The sequence below is a fragment of the Ochlerotatus camptorhynchus genome, unplaced genomic scaffold (genome assembly GCF_037179485.1).
Source record: "Ochlerotatus camptorhynchus isolate MF236.1 unplaced genomic scaffold, CSIRO-AGI_Acam_v1.1 ptg000367l, whole genome shotgun sequence".
Taxonomy (NCBI): domain Eukaryota; kingdom Metazoa; phylum Arthropoda; class Insecta; order Diptera; family Culicidae; genus Ochlerotatus; species Ochlerotatus camptorhynchus.
The window spans coordinates 2,755,182-2,771,844 of NW_027040855.1; the positions used below are offsets into that span (position 1 = coordinate 2,755,182).

At 37.0% G+C, this 16,663-nt stretch overlaps 1 long non-coding RNA gene and 1 pseudogene across 1 annotated transcript; one reads left to right on the forward strand and one right to left on the reverse strand.

Moving 5' to 3' along the window:
* Positions 1-8,484: 8,484 nt before the first annotated feature.
* Positions 8,485-11,595, reverse strand: LOC135709929 (uncharacterized; annotated as a pseudogene).
* A 514-nt stretch (positions 11,596-12,109) lies between these two features.
* Positions 12,110-15,716, forward strand: LOC135709930 (uncharacterized). Its single transcript, XR_010518381.1, has 2 exons — positions 12,110-14,812; positions 14,847-15,716. It is a non-coding gene; the product is annotated as an uncharacterized LOC135709930 (long non-coding RNA).
* The last annotated feature ends 947 nt before the right edge of the window (positions 15,717-16,663 follow it).

The window sequence follows — 16,663 nt, forward strand, 5'->3', positions numbered from 1 at the left end:
TGCTGCTCATAGAAACAGGGTTGCTTCCACTCACTTGCTATAAAAATGATTTTCGGAATTATAAAATCGTTAGATGTTATTATGATATTTTGAACTTAGTAAGTTAAAAGATGAGGCTGAAAAGTATGTGTTTGGCACATGAAACCGGTTAATTTCGCCTTTAGAGTGACACAATCAGCGATTTTATGATTCGTGAGCGTTCGCGAGTCGTAAAATCGCCTATTGTGACTATCTGAAAGCGAGTTTGACAGGTTTTATGTGTCAAATACTTGCCTTTCAACCTCTTCTTGTATCTTACAAGTACAAAATATCATTATAACACCCTAATTATTCCGAAATTCTGAAAATATTTTTTTATAGCAAGTGAGTCGAAGCAAGCCTGCATAGAAACACTTAAAACTACAGATTGCTGTCACTTTTAAAAGAATAAGAATTAATAAAAAGTTGATTTTTTTTTAACAATTCAGAAAATCAACTCGTTTATTAAAAAAACAATTCTAGATAGAGCTGGAATGAGGGCGTAACAGCTTTTGTAAACAATGACTTCTCCCAATGATTTCTAGAAACTCAAGGCGCGCCCAAGCAAATTATTATCACCATCAGGTAGGGGAAGTCTTCCCCTACCCGATGGTTATGTTGGTTTGCGTTGGTGCGTCTTGAATTCCTAGAAATCATCGAGAAAAGTCATTGTTTACAAAAGCTGTTAGGCCCTAATTCCAGCTCTATCTAGAATTATTTTTTATTCAAACTTAATCAGCAAAGTGACACTTGCTGAACCAATCATTTTTTATTGTTGTTCAATGGAACAATAGCCTATACAATCAAATGGAAAAAAATAGTGGGATTTAAATATCTAGCCCAAAAACCGACATGCAGTCAAATCTCCATATCTCGATATTGAAGGGAAAATCGAGCTATGGAGAGATTGAGATGTAGATCAACATTAAACTACCAGATCGTTTGAAGGGACCGAGATAACTCTCGACATCTATAGAAAAAAGTGGTCACATATCGAGATATGGAGAGTTGACTGTATCACGACATTTGTATTGTGCGGCTTAGAGAGAAATTTGCTTTACTCTGAAGGAGTTCGAATCGATAAGTCTTAAGTAGGAATATAAAACGACATTAGATCCCGTAGGCATGACTTACTAAATTTGATATTCCGATGTCGTCCTGGTATTCGAAGCTAGATGTCAAAAAAGAATTATTGGGAACTTTTATCATTTTTTTTTCAATAGTGTATTGTTCTTCGTGCTACGCTAAGCTGACGGCTAAAGCGCCACCTTCCAAAGAAGGACCGTCAACTTGTTCTTAATAACCCGGCAAGAAACTTCCCTTCTCAGGGCAGGTCACTCAGATGTTGACACAAACGAACTTACTTATTTTGACCCAAACGTCTAAAGCCAGCCAATCAGATTAGGAGAATTCAAACCGCGAAAATGAAATAATTCTTTGAAATCAACCAAGGGGAAATATGCATTAGTTTTTTAAACCTAAACCAATCTAACAAATATGAACACATGCAAATAACGCGACGCAAAAGATGTGTACAGTAACTAATCTAAACTAGACGTATTTTTTTTTACGATTTTCGATTTTTTTACAGTAGTAATTCTTGCATTTATCGCAAGGATCCGACTCTAATTTAAAGGTTCCGCTATTTACACCCTTCGGAGTGTTGAAACACCCTCCAAAGGCGCGCCCCTCTGGCAGTCAAAATTGGATTCCTTAGCAACAAAGTTAAGGTATGACACCGATAATGACCATGCATCAGAACCCTAGTCTTAACCACTTCAAACTAGGGAACAACGAATAGAAGATTAGGAATCACATAGATGAAGACTAACTAACTCATTTTTGCTTGTTTCAAGATTATCCTCGGTGGGCACATAAAAAGTAACAATGACTAAGATATGTGTTCCTTGGATTACTGAAAAATCCTGTTCCCCTAGTTTGAAGTAGTCAGGACTAGGAATCGGTGGTAGATCTTACATCCCGTAATGTACCACGAAAATGTGATCTACCCACGTTACGGGGCAGCACTAGCCAATACAAGCCGAAACAAGCCGATAAAAGCCGCCCGCGTTGACTGGGCAAGGAGGGCCTGTTAACGCGTAAATCTCACATAATTTGCTCACCTACTAACTAATTAGGCTTACCTGAATTTCAAATTTCGCAAATTTCACAATATATATTCAATATTCTATTTTGATCAAAATATGATCCTGCACTCGACAAATCCGAAACCGGTGAAAATTTATTTAAATGGATTTAAATCATCAAAATTCACTAAGCCACCCGAACTTTCTTCGAGTTTAGATGTTGCGCAGTCAATTTCAATCTATTGTTTTCAACTTAAATCAGAGTTATTAAATTCTGATAACTTCAAAGCACTCCACTCCAATGATTTGATAGACGCGGAGTAGCTTGGGTTGTGCCTAAAACTAGTGCGTAATTTCTTCCTATTGGCAGATTGGAGAGAATAAACGAAGTCGTACAAGGTGTTAAGCATAATAGCGAAGACAACATATCAAGAAGACTGGCAACTCTACCATTTTCTCATACGACCGCTATGAGACCGGCACAATCGCGTCATCTGCCGCGAAAAGGTAAACGCTTCGAGCGAATTGGTTAGCAAAAGACAACCTAAGAAGAATGGTTTGTGTATTTGCTCATTTCTCTGTCGTTACTTTCACCTTTACTCGAGCGCAGCGCTACTGTATCTGTCGCTTGGATTCTGTCAGAGTTGCCAGTCTTCTTGATTTGATGTCTTCGATAATAGCCAACATGTATTGAATTCCCTACTACCGAAGACTACAAGTCAAGAAGACTGGCAACTCTGCCAAAAATCAGGAGACAGTAACGGCAACGCCTCTTCTGAGCAAAAGTGGAACCTGTGTATGATGGTGTGTGTTAATTCACGAGTGCATTCAAACACAGGTATAAATAAATGAAACGTTTCTTTCTTTGCTTTATGCCGACAACGAGTAAAATTTCAGCTGAAATTGAACAGATGCGTAAGTAAATTTGTTTTGAATATTAAAACTATGGCAATGATGCCATTCACAATGATGGTGGTTCCTTCCTCGATCATTAATTTGCTATCTCCGAATTATCTTCCACTTTTCCTAAGCCCTTTAGTGATGCATGTATGGGCATTCGTATGGTGCATTAGTAAAATGCATGCCCGTTTCGCATGGCTTTGGCACCTGTGAGGGGAGTCAAGTTGTGACGCTCGGCAACTTGGCACAGTACTCACTGACCATTTGAATGTCACTGGCCAATCCGACACTGTTATTATCATTCTCTGGAAGAGGTCGTTCGATTCCAAGAATTGTTAAAGCATACAGAGGATCTCTATCCGGTGGTTTCATGTTCTGACAACCAAGCATGGGAAAATTCATTCACTCACGCGAGTGTCACAGAATCAAAATAGCCATCCTCACCTACAAACAGATTGCCGAACGAGTGTAAATTCTTCCAACCAAGTGACTCTGCAGGTCGACTAAGAACTGACAGCAGTAGAAGGAAAGAAGGATAAACTGAAAGGCAGCCGAACAATTTTTGAATTTTCAGCAGCTGCATTCAATGGTGGTGGAAGCTGCCAATGCCTTGTAATTGCTTCCAACAGGAAAAATAAACAATATTTCGGTTCCGCGATCACAAGTAAAAGTTATTTTCACTAGATATCGATCCAAGTTTCAATCCTCTACTTGATCCACCATCGCATGTTTTTCGGTTTGGAGTTGGAAAACAATCGGCTTGCTGGGATTAGGATACAAATTGCTGTGAAATTGTGTAAAGTAAAACAAAAACAACAACGAGTACCGTGTTATGATTATTCGTTTCGGTGACAGTAGGTCACACACACAGTCACTGTTTATGAGCAGTCTCACTAACACTTGTGTTTCAAAGTTCCACCTTTGATTGACAGAGGCGCTGTTATCAGTGACGTTTGACATTTGTATGGGAGAAGGGAACAGTTGCCAGTCCTCTTGATTTGTAGTCTTCGCTACTACGCAATGGTTTTAAATTTTAAAAATGGTATCTTAACTGCCGTGTTAAAAACTAGGTGGCGTCTACAAAAGGTAGATGTCTCAGGTAGCATACAAACTGACAGTATGCTATGCATCCAACGCTTTCTTGAAACTTATCTTTACTTGTTTGGGTACGAACGGACGGGTAAACATTAATAGAAAAATATTAGGGTTCAAAACAAAATAACAATTTAGTAAATTTCGAGTACCGTAATCTGGAGGCCAATTGGGTCGTTTAATTTCGAAAAACATACCGGTTTTTATGCAACATCTGTAAGAATTTCGTTTTTTGAGCACGACGGACATTCATCTCGAATTTTAATCAAGATTTAAATTTGTGATTGTTGACACCATAGATTTATTAGTTGACAGCTTGCTTCCAACAAAGTCCCATCGAGAAGCACTAAGATGGTATTTTTTGCTAATTTAATCGCACTGATTTAAAATAGTTCCAGTGCACCAAAAGTGATGAAATTTTGGATTTCTGTTCCATTTTTAATACAGATTATGAATATGTATTTACGTCAATCCCCCAAACAACCCAATTGATCACTTATAAATAATTACATCGACAAACTGATGATATTACAATCAGTGGCTATGAGGACTCGATCAACCCCCTCAAATGGCTTTCGAGTGCATATTTAAGAATTTTTCTTAAAAAATTTGGGTTTCCTGAATTCGAATCCGAAGAAGAAATCCTAGTACGATGCGTCTTTTCAGCAGAAATTCCAAAAAAAGTTTTCTTAAAAAGCACAGTTGCGCCTAAACGTAGGCAATTTATTTAAAAAACACTGTAAATCTCATGAAAAATCATTGATTGCTCGATAATGGTTTTTTTTTTGTCAAAAATTACGCTATCAAGCAAATGACAACAATCATTGCAGTCCTATAATCGTTTGTTTGAAAGCTTTTATTGTATGCTATTGAACAATAGCCAAATAGAATTGAAATTCATTCAGTAAAATAGCTATTTTGTCATGCGAAACTCATCGAGGCAATCATTAGAGACTCATGATGAAATGCTATCACGATTTATCTTGATATCTATCACTGAAAATGTTCTTTGTGATCACAACAACAAACCGAATGGCATAATAATCAATTTGTCCCCTGGATTACGGTACTTGAGAAAAACAAATGATTTTGTGATCACAACTCGATCGCAGCGTAAATGTTGATCGCTGCGGGTTTTCATAATAATAATAATAATTATAATTTCAAACCGATCCTGATTCTGATAAAAATATAAACTTTGACTTCAAGAACATCTTTTTTTTTTCCTTTGTTCGGGACATAAAACTACTGCGACCAGTAATTTGATCTATTGTAGTATATCCCGTGTCCTTAGTTTAGTGCATGTCGTATTACTCCATAACTTTTGAGAAATGACGAAGTATTCGATTTTTTATCAGTTGTCATTCTTGCATTTATCGCAAGGATCCGACTCTAATTGAAAGGTCCCGCTATTTATACCCTTCGGAGTGTTGAAACACCCTCCAAAGGCGCGCCCCTTTGTCAGTCAAAATTTGATTCCTTAGCAACAAAATTAAGGTATGACACCGATAATGACCATGCATCAGAACCCTAGTCTTAACCACTTCAAACTAGGAATCAACGAATAGAAGATTCGGAATCACATAGGTGAACACTAACTAACTCATTTATACCTTGTTTTAAGATCATCCTCGGTCCAGGCAACCCGAGGACTTATCACTATCAACAAGGCATACAAAGTAACAAGGACTTAGATGTGTTTCTTTGATTACTGAAAAATCCTGTTCCCCTAATTTGAAGTAGTCAAGACTAGGAATCGGTGGTAGATCTTACATCCCGTACGTTACGAAATTGTGATCTACCCACGTTACGGGTATTGTATTGGATTGTATTTACGTCAATACCTCTAAACAACCCAATTGATCACTTATAAATAAGTACATCGACAAACTGATGATATTACAATCAGTGGCTATGAGGACTCGATCAACCCCCTCAAATGGCTTCTGAGTGCATATCTGAGAATTATAAATTTGGGTTTCCTGAATTCGAATCCGATGAATATATCCTAGTACGATGCATATTTGCAGCAGAAATTCAAAAAAAAAAAGTCTTCTTAAGGGGAAGCTCACCGCTCCGAAAAAAATAATTACGTTTTGATTTTTCTAAAAATATTGGAAAAAGATATCGAAATTCTAAGAAAATCACATATTTTTTAATTTTTCAAAGAAAATTCACGTGCAAAAACATTTTTTATAAGTCATTATGGCATAAAGTTGGACTCAAAAAACCACAAAACATCAACTTTTCGGTTTTTCTGAGAGTCCAATTTTTTTTCATGATGGGATAGAAAAAATTTTTTTGCATGTAATTTTTGACAAAAATCTAAGGAAGAAACTGATTTTCTTGGATTTTTGATAATTTTTCCCAATATTTTTAGAAAAATAAAAACGTACCGAAAATATTTTTTTTTATTTTTGGGCCGGTGAGCTTCCTTTTAAAAAGCATAGTTGCGCCTAAATGTAGGCTATTTCTTTAAAAATTTTATTTCTAGATAATGGCTAATTTTTGTCAAAAATTACACTATCAAGCAAATGACAACAATCATTGCAGTCCTATGATCGTTTGTTTGAAAGCTGTTTTTGTATGCTATTGAACAACAGCCAAGGATGGAAATGGTCATTCACTCACATTACTCTTGGTAACTCAGCTCATTGTTTTGGCAGCTAATTTCCGTTCACTCACAAATTAATGAAATCTCTCCAAATGAACTAATCTGAACGTTGATACAGATGAACCACAAAGGAATGAGTCGAGAAAATGAATGACATCAAAGCAGATGAATGCGCATGATTGTCATTCTTTTGCCAGAATGGGATTCACAAGATTGTTTCGTGAACGTTCACACGTGAATCAATTTTTTTGTTATGTATGAATGCACGATTGCATTCTTGAGTCTATGCATACATAACTACTGATCTAGTTTACCATACAAGTAGGCGGTTTTAATGTCGAAGTGTTTCAACGTCATTTTAACGCTACGCATCAAAGAAAGAAGCGCCTTGGGAAGAGTCGGAAAAGTATTTTACTTGGTTTCTGGAGTCAATCAAAATCTTCGTCGTACTTCAGGGAATACCATTGCGCCTTTGTATTTTATCAGTGACATTCCTCATCTTTCTGAAGACCCAACCGAATCCAATGTCGTTTAACCAAACGTTATCAATATCTCAGGTATCATATATGTATCCTGGTGTTGCTACTGCCATCAGACCTCCCTGGACCAGGCCAAACGTTATGAGTCAGCTCTCCAACAGCGATCGTTATTGTCGTAGACGTTTTCGGGAAAGTATCATCTTCATGGACATCTTCCGTTAAAACAGTAACAAGCACAAATCTGCTGAACTTCACTAGGACCTATTTTCAACCCGTGTCCCAAATCCTCACGCACTACCTTCAACAGCGCTTGCAGATCTCTGTGTCCGTATCTACGCCACCAAATATCCTGGAAAAGTTCGCAGTGCACGTGTTTTGGGTCTACTACGAACTCCCGATCCGATAATTGTTTCAGAAGGAATAGACCATCGTTCCGTTTACCCAATAACACAGCTTCTTCTCCTTTTAGCATAGAAAACATGAAGCTTGTCAAATAACCCTTGAAACACCAAATCAATTATTCGGCTCACGACAGCAAGTTCTGTGCAAGCGATTCACAGAGACAGTCTACCCGGAACCAGTACCAGCGATTTACCATCAGCCAGACAAAAAATGGCAATTTAGACTGATTATTATGTTCTTTTAGAATGTTGGTGTCTTTCTTGATGTGAAAAGTTGCACTGCATCTTCTCCAGCTACCCCAGCATCAAGGCACAACTATCCCCCCGACTCCGATTTTGCAACATTTTTTGCTTGCTGTGGATTTGCATTTCGCAAAATGTCATTTTTTGCAGTAACACAAAGTTTATTTTTGCTATAGTGTTCTTCAAGGAACCGGTCGTTAGAACTTCATCACAGAGCAATGCGTTCACGGTATTCCTTAGTCCAACAAGTTTCCCTTGGTAAAATTGACCGCCAAATTCACATATGATCGACTTTTGAGTGCCATTGTCAATCAGCCGTTGGATTCCTAGAGGCTAGACAACATAAAAGCCATGCAATCGTGGTCTCTCAGAGTACATTCAAATGAAGATGTAACGTCGCCATTTTACCGTTATACGACGTCCTTTAAAAAACAAGTTTTGCGTTATGCTCACGAATCATATCCACACCTATGAACAATATGCAAAATTTTGGCTACTCAAGTTCACGGATGAATAAGGTTGGTACCAGTTTTTGGAATGTTTCGTCTGTCTGTTTGTGACATCGGTAAAAATAAAAAAGATCGAGATATTATTTTGTGCAAAATATGATTATTTAACTTGATTTTATTTCTTCAAAAACAGATCATCTACTAGATATGATCTCCATCAATCGAAGCCACGATTCGAGGAAGAATGTCTGGATTAAGTTTGAGTAGCAAAGCATTTTCGATAGCACCAGCCGTCAGATTCATTCTTTGATCATTCAACATTAACTTCAACGCACTAAAACCACGCTCGACTGAAACCTGCGTAGCTGAAGCCGATAAAACAATCATAGCCACTCTGCAAAGTTCAGGGCTTGTGAACTTCTGACCTTCCCAGTATGCTAGCAGATCAAAATGCACTGGTTTCTCATAGCTGGTAGATGGACCTGGGCGCGACGTTTCAATGATGGGTACCTTCTCCCTCGTCTCAAGCTGCTTCAGTTTTTGAGCAAAAGAAGTGTTACTTGTCAACGATGAGCTGCCTTGTGAATCCTCGTCAAAAAATCCTGCCAAAATAGTCTCCAGATCATCTTTATCCGTGTGGATACTTGGAGCATCAACAGTTTGATCGATTTTTCCGTTAACGCAACCATGCAGTTTAATAAGAAACTCCTACAAAATTATGGAAAAAATATCATATAAGAACATAGTAGAGACATGATGAGCTGCAGAAAAAAACCTACTTGTACAAGGTCTTTATTTTTCGATGAAATTCTTTTCGATCCCAGGAAATTGAATCGAGGGTCAAGATATGCGCAGGCCTTGAACTGATTTGATTCAGTGAGCTTCTGTAAACGCCGTTGACATGCTTCCAGTAGTCGTTGAGCTAAACAATTTTCTTTCAACCTAATCAATTTCGCCTGACATACTAGCCAGTATGCATAGAAATCGCTCAATACGACGTGTCGCTTTTGAAGTTGCATGGTGAGAACAAATGGTGCTTCAAATGCCTCGCAAAATCTTTCAATGAATTTCCAATGCGGTGAGAAATCTGTAATCATTAAAAAGAAAACTAATTGAGTGATTGTCAATTGCAGCGTTAAAAACAACGTTTAAAGAGCAGAGGGAAGTTCTTTGTTTTATGACGAGCCATGTATAAGATATAGGAAAATACGCAACGATGGGGAAGAGGTGTAATAAAGTTTAAAGCACTATTTTAAATCTTTATGAGCAATCATGAAAAACATTATAAAAAATCGCATACTTACCAATTTCCGGATAAGCCTTTTTAAGCATGCTGAAGAATTGTTTTTGCTTCAATAGAGACTTCAACATCAGATAGGTGCTGTTCCATCGGGTCTTATTACTGATCGGTGGAAGGTGGGCATCATGTTGCTTGACGAATTTGTGGTATTCAGTTTGTCGTAATTTAATAACCAGTTTTTGAATTTTTCGGATTCGTTTTTCATACGGCTTGATAACGTCCCATACTGCCAGCTGTGCAGTATGTGCTGCATATCGAACGCTACCCAAAATGTCCTGCATCGAGGCATCAAAGGGATCTGTGGAGACCGGTGGAGTCTCCGTTGTTTCATTTCTTCCATCTTTGCCATTATTAAAATCATCATCTTCATCATCTGCCTCGGAGTCAGCATCGTCAGCCTCGATTTGCTCATCCGCACCATCTACCGTATCAGGCCGATCAATATCCTCATCGCAGGTGTCTTCGAAACTTTGATCCGTACGAAATTTTAGATCGATGTTAGCTTTCTCGAGTGACTTCTTCATCTCGGAAACAGAGGCAACCATATTTGCTCCGTTGTCGTGAGTGACGGCATACACCTGATGCAGTTTAACTTCGAAATCACCCAATACATTTTCTATCAGCGTCTTCAAGTTTTCCTTCGTTTGCCTTTCTTGAGTCTCTTTGATGGCTAGAATTATAATTAAAGCAAAACAAATTTAATAAATTAAAAAAGGAAAAAAAATAAAATCCTCAGATATTTTGCAGATCACTTCATAGCATCCCACCATTCGCCGCAGTCTGGAGCAAATTTCAAAGACTATCAAATTTTACCTTACAAAGGTTGCTTACGTCGATTCATGCTTCGAAAAATCAACACTGCACAGTGCTCTAGGATTGAAAATTAGGAAGACAGAACTTTTAGTAAGTTTTATAGATTTGGAGTCTTGAGTGAAGTTTTTATGCTTGAAATCTTTTGGTCGTTTCAAAAATTAGGATTGACCTAACTTTTGTCTTGATAATTTTGTATCCTGGACCACTGCACTGGCGAACAAGGGAAAAAAATATTCTTGTTAGCCCTAAGGGTTTAGTTGTAAGGTATTTTTCTTGGGCCTTTCTAACCTGTCTCACTCCCGTTGTAATGTTTTGTTAACACAAAAGTTCCTCTAGCGTGTACGATAAACTTACACGTTAGTTGGTTAGTGAATTGATCAGAAACATATTTACCGAGATTACGAACTACAACTTTATAATCAATAATGTTTCGCGCACTGATTCCAACGAAGTGGCGGCTTCCTCTGGATGCTCCATCAACTTCGATTGTTATCAGCGGTTGTTGTTTGAATTCTGCTGATATGAGCTGCCGAGCTATACATGCTGAGTTGTCCACCAAACCGGCCACAGTTTTACGATTGGCAGTGATTCCGGTGGCATCATAGAGAGGACCTACCAATGTTTTGAATCCTTTCATTTCCGGGAACGAATGTGGGAGGTGATTGACAGTAGCTAACTGCAAAGTGCCAAGAAGGACGGTTTCTCTGTTCGTTTCCACAGGTAGCTTTCTAGATTTTTTCTTAGCCGGTTCAGCTGCTTTCTCAGTTGGCGGAGCAGGTTAATCCATTGCCGCGTAAACATCCTGGTGCATTTTAAAAATATGCCTTTTAAAATTCCCCGGCATAAGCGTATCTTGCTTATAATTACAGTTTTCACTGGCTTTGCAAAGGAACTTCGCGTTTTCCACCTGGATAACCTGCAGTAGGGTGTTTTTCTGCGTACAACGTCGTTTCATTCTGGAAATTTTAATAGTATATATGTGTATATGAATTGTAGAGATCTATTATATTGTCAATTACTTACTTTGATTTTTGCGATCACGGGTTGATGATTTAGTAAAATTGAAACAGCACACAGAAGTACACTTCTGGCTAAATAAAACACGGCAACGTTATGCGATTAGAATCTTTCGCGAAGAATCTTTGCGAACGAAAGAATGCATTCATTTGCGATCCTTTTGACAATCATTCAGAATGCGAAGCAAGTAACGTGGGAATCAATCAATGGATGAACATAAACATCAATGAACGCTGTCAACCTTTTCATGTTTTCGTTCCATCTTATCCTGTTGCGTGAACGCGTTACTCTCCACAGGCAGGGCTGCGGAGATTGTTTATCACAGCGAAAAAATGTTCATTGGTGATTTCAAATTGAACGTTACGTGAATGATTTTTTCCATGCTTGACAACAGCCAAATAAAATTGCAATATATTCAGAAAAATAAACTAATTTGTTATCCGAATCTCATCGAGGCAATCATTAGAGACTCATGATGCAATTCTATCACGGTTTATCTTGATACCTATCACCGAAAATGTTCTTCGTGACGAAAACAAAACGAATGGCATAATAATCAATTTGTCCCCGGATTACGGTACTTGAGAAAAACGAATGATTTTGTTGACACAATCCGTTCAACTCAATCACAGTGTAAAAGTTGATCTCTGCGGATTTTCATAATAATAATTATAATTTCAACTCGATCCTGATTCTGATAAAAATTTAAACTTTGGCTTCAAGCACATCTAAGTTTTGTTTTAATTTTTTTATTTATTTAATTCGGAGGATTGCATGAGTGCATGGAACGAATGGAGCGCTAGGACTTGACTGCGACTATAGACTACCAAAGACAACACCACCAAGACACAAAGTGCTAACCGTCCATTTAATGTTTAAGCATAAAGTTCATTCTTTACTCGTATGAACAGATTCATTCTCACAACAACAATTTGTTTCTTTTTATCACTAAATCTCGATTGATGTAAATACTAGTCACTACTCAGAAAACATCCAATCGCAACCAAAAGAAGTATAATAATGCATCGTAACCAAACCGTAAGGAATTCAATGTTATACACTGTACATATATCACAAACACACCAGAAACGAAGGGGCGAGTGCAAAAGCATCCCAATGCAACAACGGTCGTCAGTGTTGTGTTGAGGACTAGCGGAGGAGAGTAGAATTAAAAATTCTCTTACATATTAGCTGTACACAAATGCGCGCCCACGCGCATTGTAGTAAGTGTTTTAGATGCAAAAGCAGACGATCCTTTTGTGTAGTAAAGCCCAACAGCATAAATACACGAAACAAAACAAAAACAAAAAAAAAATGTCAGCAATACGATCTCTACATGATAACTAAATCTAACTCCTAAAATTAATCATTACTAAAGTAAGACTTTGGCAATGTTCTTACTTGAGAAGAAAACCCTACTTTTAGATATAATCGCTAAGAAAAAAAAAACAAAAGAAGAAAAAATCACATAAAGTATGACGAAGTTCAGAACCATATTATAATGAGAGAAAGAGGAAAAACGCAATTTTGGACTAGTATTTTAATTTATATTTATAACGAAATTAGATTTTAGCGTTTAAAGTCACGGATCCTTCGTAGAAGATACGCATCATACCAGTTTGCAAGTAGCGTGAAAATTCCACAAACTCAAACCTAAAAAAAAAAAACACATTCAAGAGATACGATTCAACCGGGCGTAAGGCGTACGAGGAAAAACACAAACAACCAGTTCATGATGTAAACGGTATACCACAAGAAAAAAAAATGGAAGAAAATAAGTTTAAAGGATGGAAATATTATTAGAAATTATCGTAATGAAGATGTGTGTATCTGAGTAATCTAAAAACAAAAGGAATCCAGAAATGAACGACATGAAGTCAAAATTAATGAACTAAAATTTATCCTTAGATGTTTCGATGTAGTTTGACACAGCAAAAATGATGATGAACGTGCATGTAAGAAAAAAAAAATAATAATGTGAAAACACTTTTAGATAAGCGTTCTCCGAGGAAAACATAACAACATTAGGTTCACACTACAAACTCCATTGTGTAGGTTTACGGCATGATATAAATTCAAAAACGAAAAAAAAAATGCAACATCAGCTGAAACAAAACTCATGTAATGATATTTTTCCCGGTCGAGTTTAGTAGCATCGCAAGCCACACTACACAAAGGTACACTTACATTTTGATTGATGAACGAAGAAAAAAGTACAAAATTCTCTTGAAAAACAAACAAACAAACAAACAAACAAACAAACAAGAAAAAGTGAGCAAAATTTACACTTAGAGGCAACACACCTTTCGGAAGTACAAAATTTCAGGGTTCAAATTAAATCAAGCATTAAAATTTAAAACACAAATAGAAATCATGAGAAAGGATCATTATCGAAGAGAAGACGAAGAAGTAAAAATCTACTATAGTAAAAGTGTAAGGTTTGGGATCGAGAACGAAAATGAAATTGCAACTAGTACTCAAACCGATAAGCACACAGGAAGCTGTAATATTATTACGTGAGAGCTGGAACTCAATTTCCCGTCTATATAGAATGAGAAGAGAAAAAAAAACAGGCACACCACAAAGGTTCGGTTCCGATAAAGGCAACAATGGAGCAGGAGGCAAAAACATACGTAAATTTAAGATTTAGAACCTTATTACTCGTAGGAACGTCACGTATTTAGTTGGAACTTTTCGGCAACTACTCATACACACATGCATTCACAACGCAGCGCAACATCCAGGAACGGATATACCAGACCATTGAAACACATACACAGAACCAGTTGAGGGAAGGTAACATCTCTTAGTTCGAATTTCGTCTTCAAAATTTGTATTGTTTCGGAAATAATATCATCGTAGAGATCCATACTGAATAGCACAAAATCAATCGGCTAAATGTTATTGAGTGATATGTAACTCCTATCGTTTGAAAAAAAGCATTAGGAACTTTGGATCAATATCCGCGACACGTTGGTCGTCGCATTTCCTTCGGCACTGCCGAAATACATTTACAGTATACTCAAACTTCCTCTGTATACGAATAAAAACAATATATTTCATATTGGAGAACTCTTCGGGCCTTACAACACGAACGATACGGTGGTTGCTGTCCGAATCGGGAAGCGTCGATCATCTTGTCCAATGCAATATTTTTCCAAATTTTCCTGTGCTCAATACATTTTTAAACGTTTATATTACCAGAACTGATCTTACAGCAGAGCTTGGTGCTGAAATGTGATCAGTTTTCACAAACTGAATGCATTCCAGCAGGGACGCTCACCATCGCACAAGAGCATTAATTGAATGCAAGTTTTCGTTTCCGATGCTTTTCCAAAGTGGCGCTTGCGTCGCTTCAGAGAAATATCACTCATGCAAATTTTGATGTTCAGTTTGGAAGTTTATTTTTGAATCATCAACTATGGTTTAGCAGCTATGACATAAGCATTGCATTATGATTATGGAATGATATTTATGATATCTGTGATTTTTAAATACATTGTAATTAAATAGTAATAGAAGGAAATGGTAACATGGAGGAAGAAACCAACAGCAAACCCTAACTCGAGGAGACACACCTACACACGTTTGACCATTATTGGGCGGAAGAAGTAGACGAAGGACAAAGTTCAGTTCTATTTTGCTATAAGAAAAGAAAACTAACCTCCAGCAAATACGACACATTTTCGCTTGAATGAACCTTTTTTCGGTATACTCACGTCACTTCACACGAACTAAAACGAAGATGAACTAAAAATTAAACACATTTGATTCACGGTTCGATTTAATTACTCGATCAAAATTATAAATTCATATATTTATTATATTTAGACATGTCATCACTAAACAAAAAAAAGCAAGCTTATAGAAAAGAGCATCTTCATCCAAATCATGTATTTTAAGTCACTTTTTTCACGGCTACAAAAGAAGAAGGAAAAAAACAAAACTATTTCCAGCAAAACGAAAGTTATATACGATCGCAAAATTGCAAAACACAATGACAAGAAAAGCGGAAAACAAACATGAATGAACAGAAAATGAAAACCGTGGGTGGTAAAATGGATATGGATTATAAGAAGAAAAATTCATGGCATTACAAACATCCAAATAAATAAATGGAAAAATGGGAAAAAGAAGAAAAACGGACACAACACTCACACTGACAAATACACCTGAGATCCCGTAAGCTAAGTGAAAGAAAAAAGGTGAATGCAAATAATAAATGAACAGAACAAAAACCAAAACGTGGATATGATAATTTATATATGAATATTATAAAAATAAAAATTAATTTGTTGCTAAATATGATGGTAGGAGCGATTTATTTTTTCCTGGAAGATCCGAAAGCCCACAAGTTTATTTATTTATTTATTTATAGTTTCAATGACTCATCTGACATATGGTTGTTCTAATGAATTAAAACGAATTTGATTTTTTTTTCAACTCGATCGTCGATAAGTTCGGACGTACTTTTATTTCGCTCCGCGTTTTTAAATGGTGCGAATTTTTTTAACCTTTTGTGATTCAATTATTTTTACTTGCATACATCATGGTTTGCGAAACTTGTGCTTGCGACACTTCTGTCGACTCGGTCACGTGGACGTGTGCAGGTTGCCCAAGAATGTTCCACGCTACCTGCATTGGAGTAACTGTACAACGGAACTCACTTCGCAAGAAGGACAGGAAGGTATCGGACTTTAAATCTTACCAAATAAATCATATTAACAATATGATCCATTCATGTCTTTTCCAAATGTTGCAATGGCGACCCGCAAAATGTTGCTTCACGCACCATCTAGCGTTGAAAAAGGTCAGCAACAATCATTCAATTACAATCGAGGTGTGCGAATATAGCACTTATTACAAAAGTAAGAGTCAAATTATTTTCATTAATTGCATTGTGTATATTACTTTAAAATTTGTCTGACATGTCACGGTTGTCATCAAATTATATAAAATGCTGAAATAGATTCATTTGAAATATTTAACAAATTTTCATTTGGTCTATCCCTCGTGACGATAAACAAATACATTGGTAGCCTTTTTGGCCACAGAGGTGCTTTCATCGCTAAAAATTTAGTTCGCCAGCTAAGCAAAAGAGTGGATCATATTGTTAATATAATATATTTGATCTTACGTACTACCATGTTGCGAGTCCTGTCAAGAGCTTTTACAGGCAAAACTCGATTTTTTTTCCTTTGGTTTGTTTTTTTCCGTCGATCTTGTTTTCCGTGCTGAGCACCAATGCTA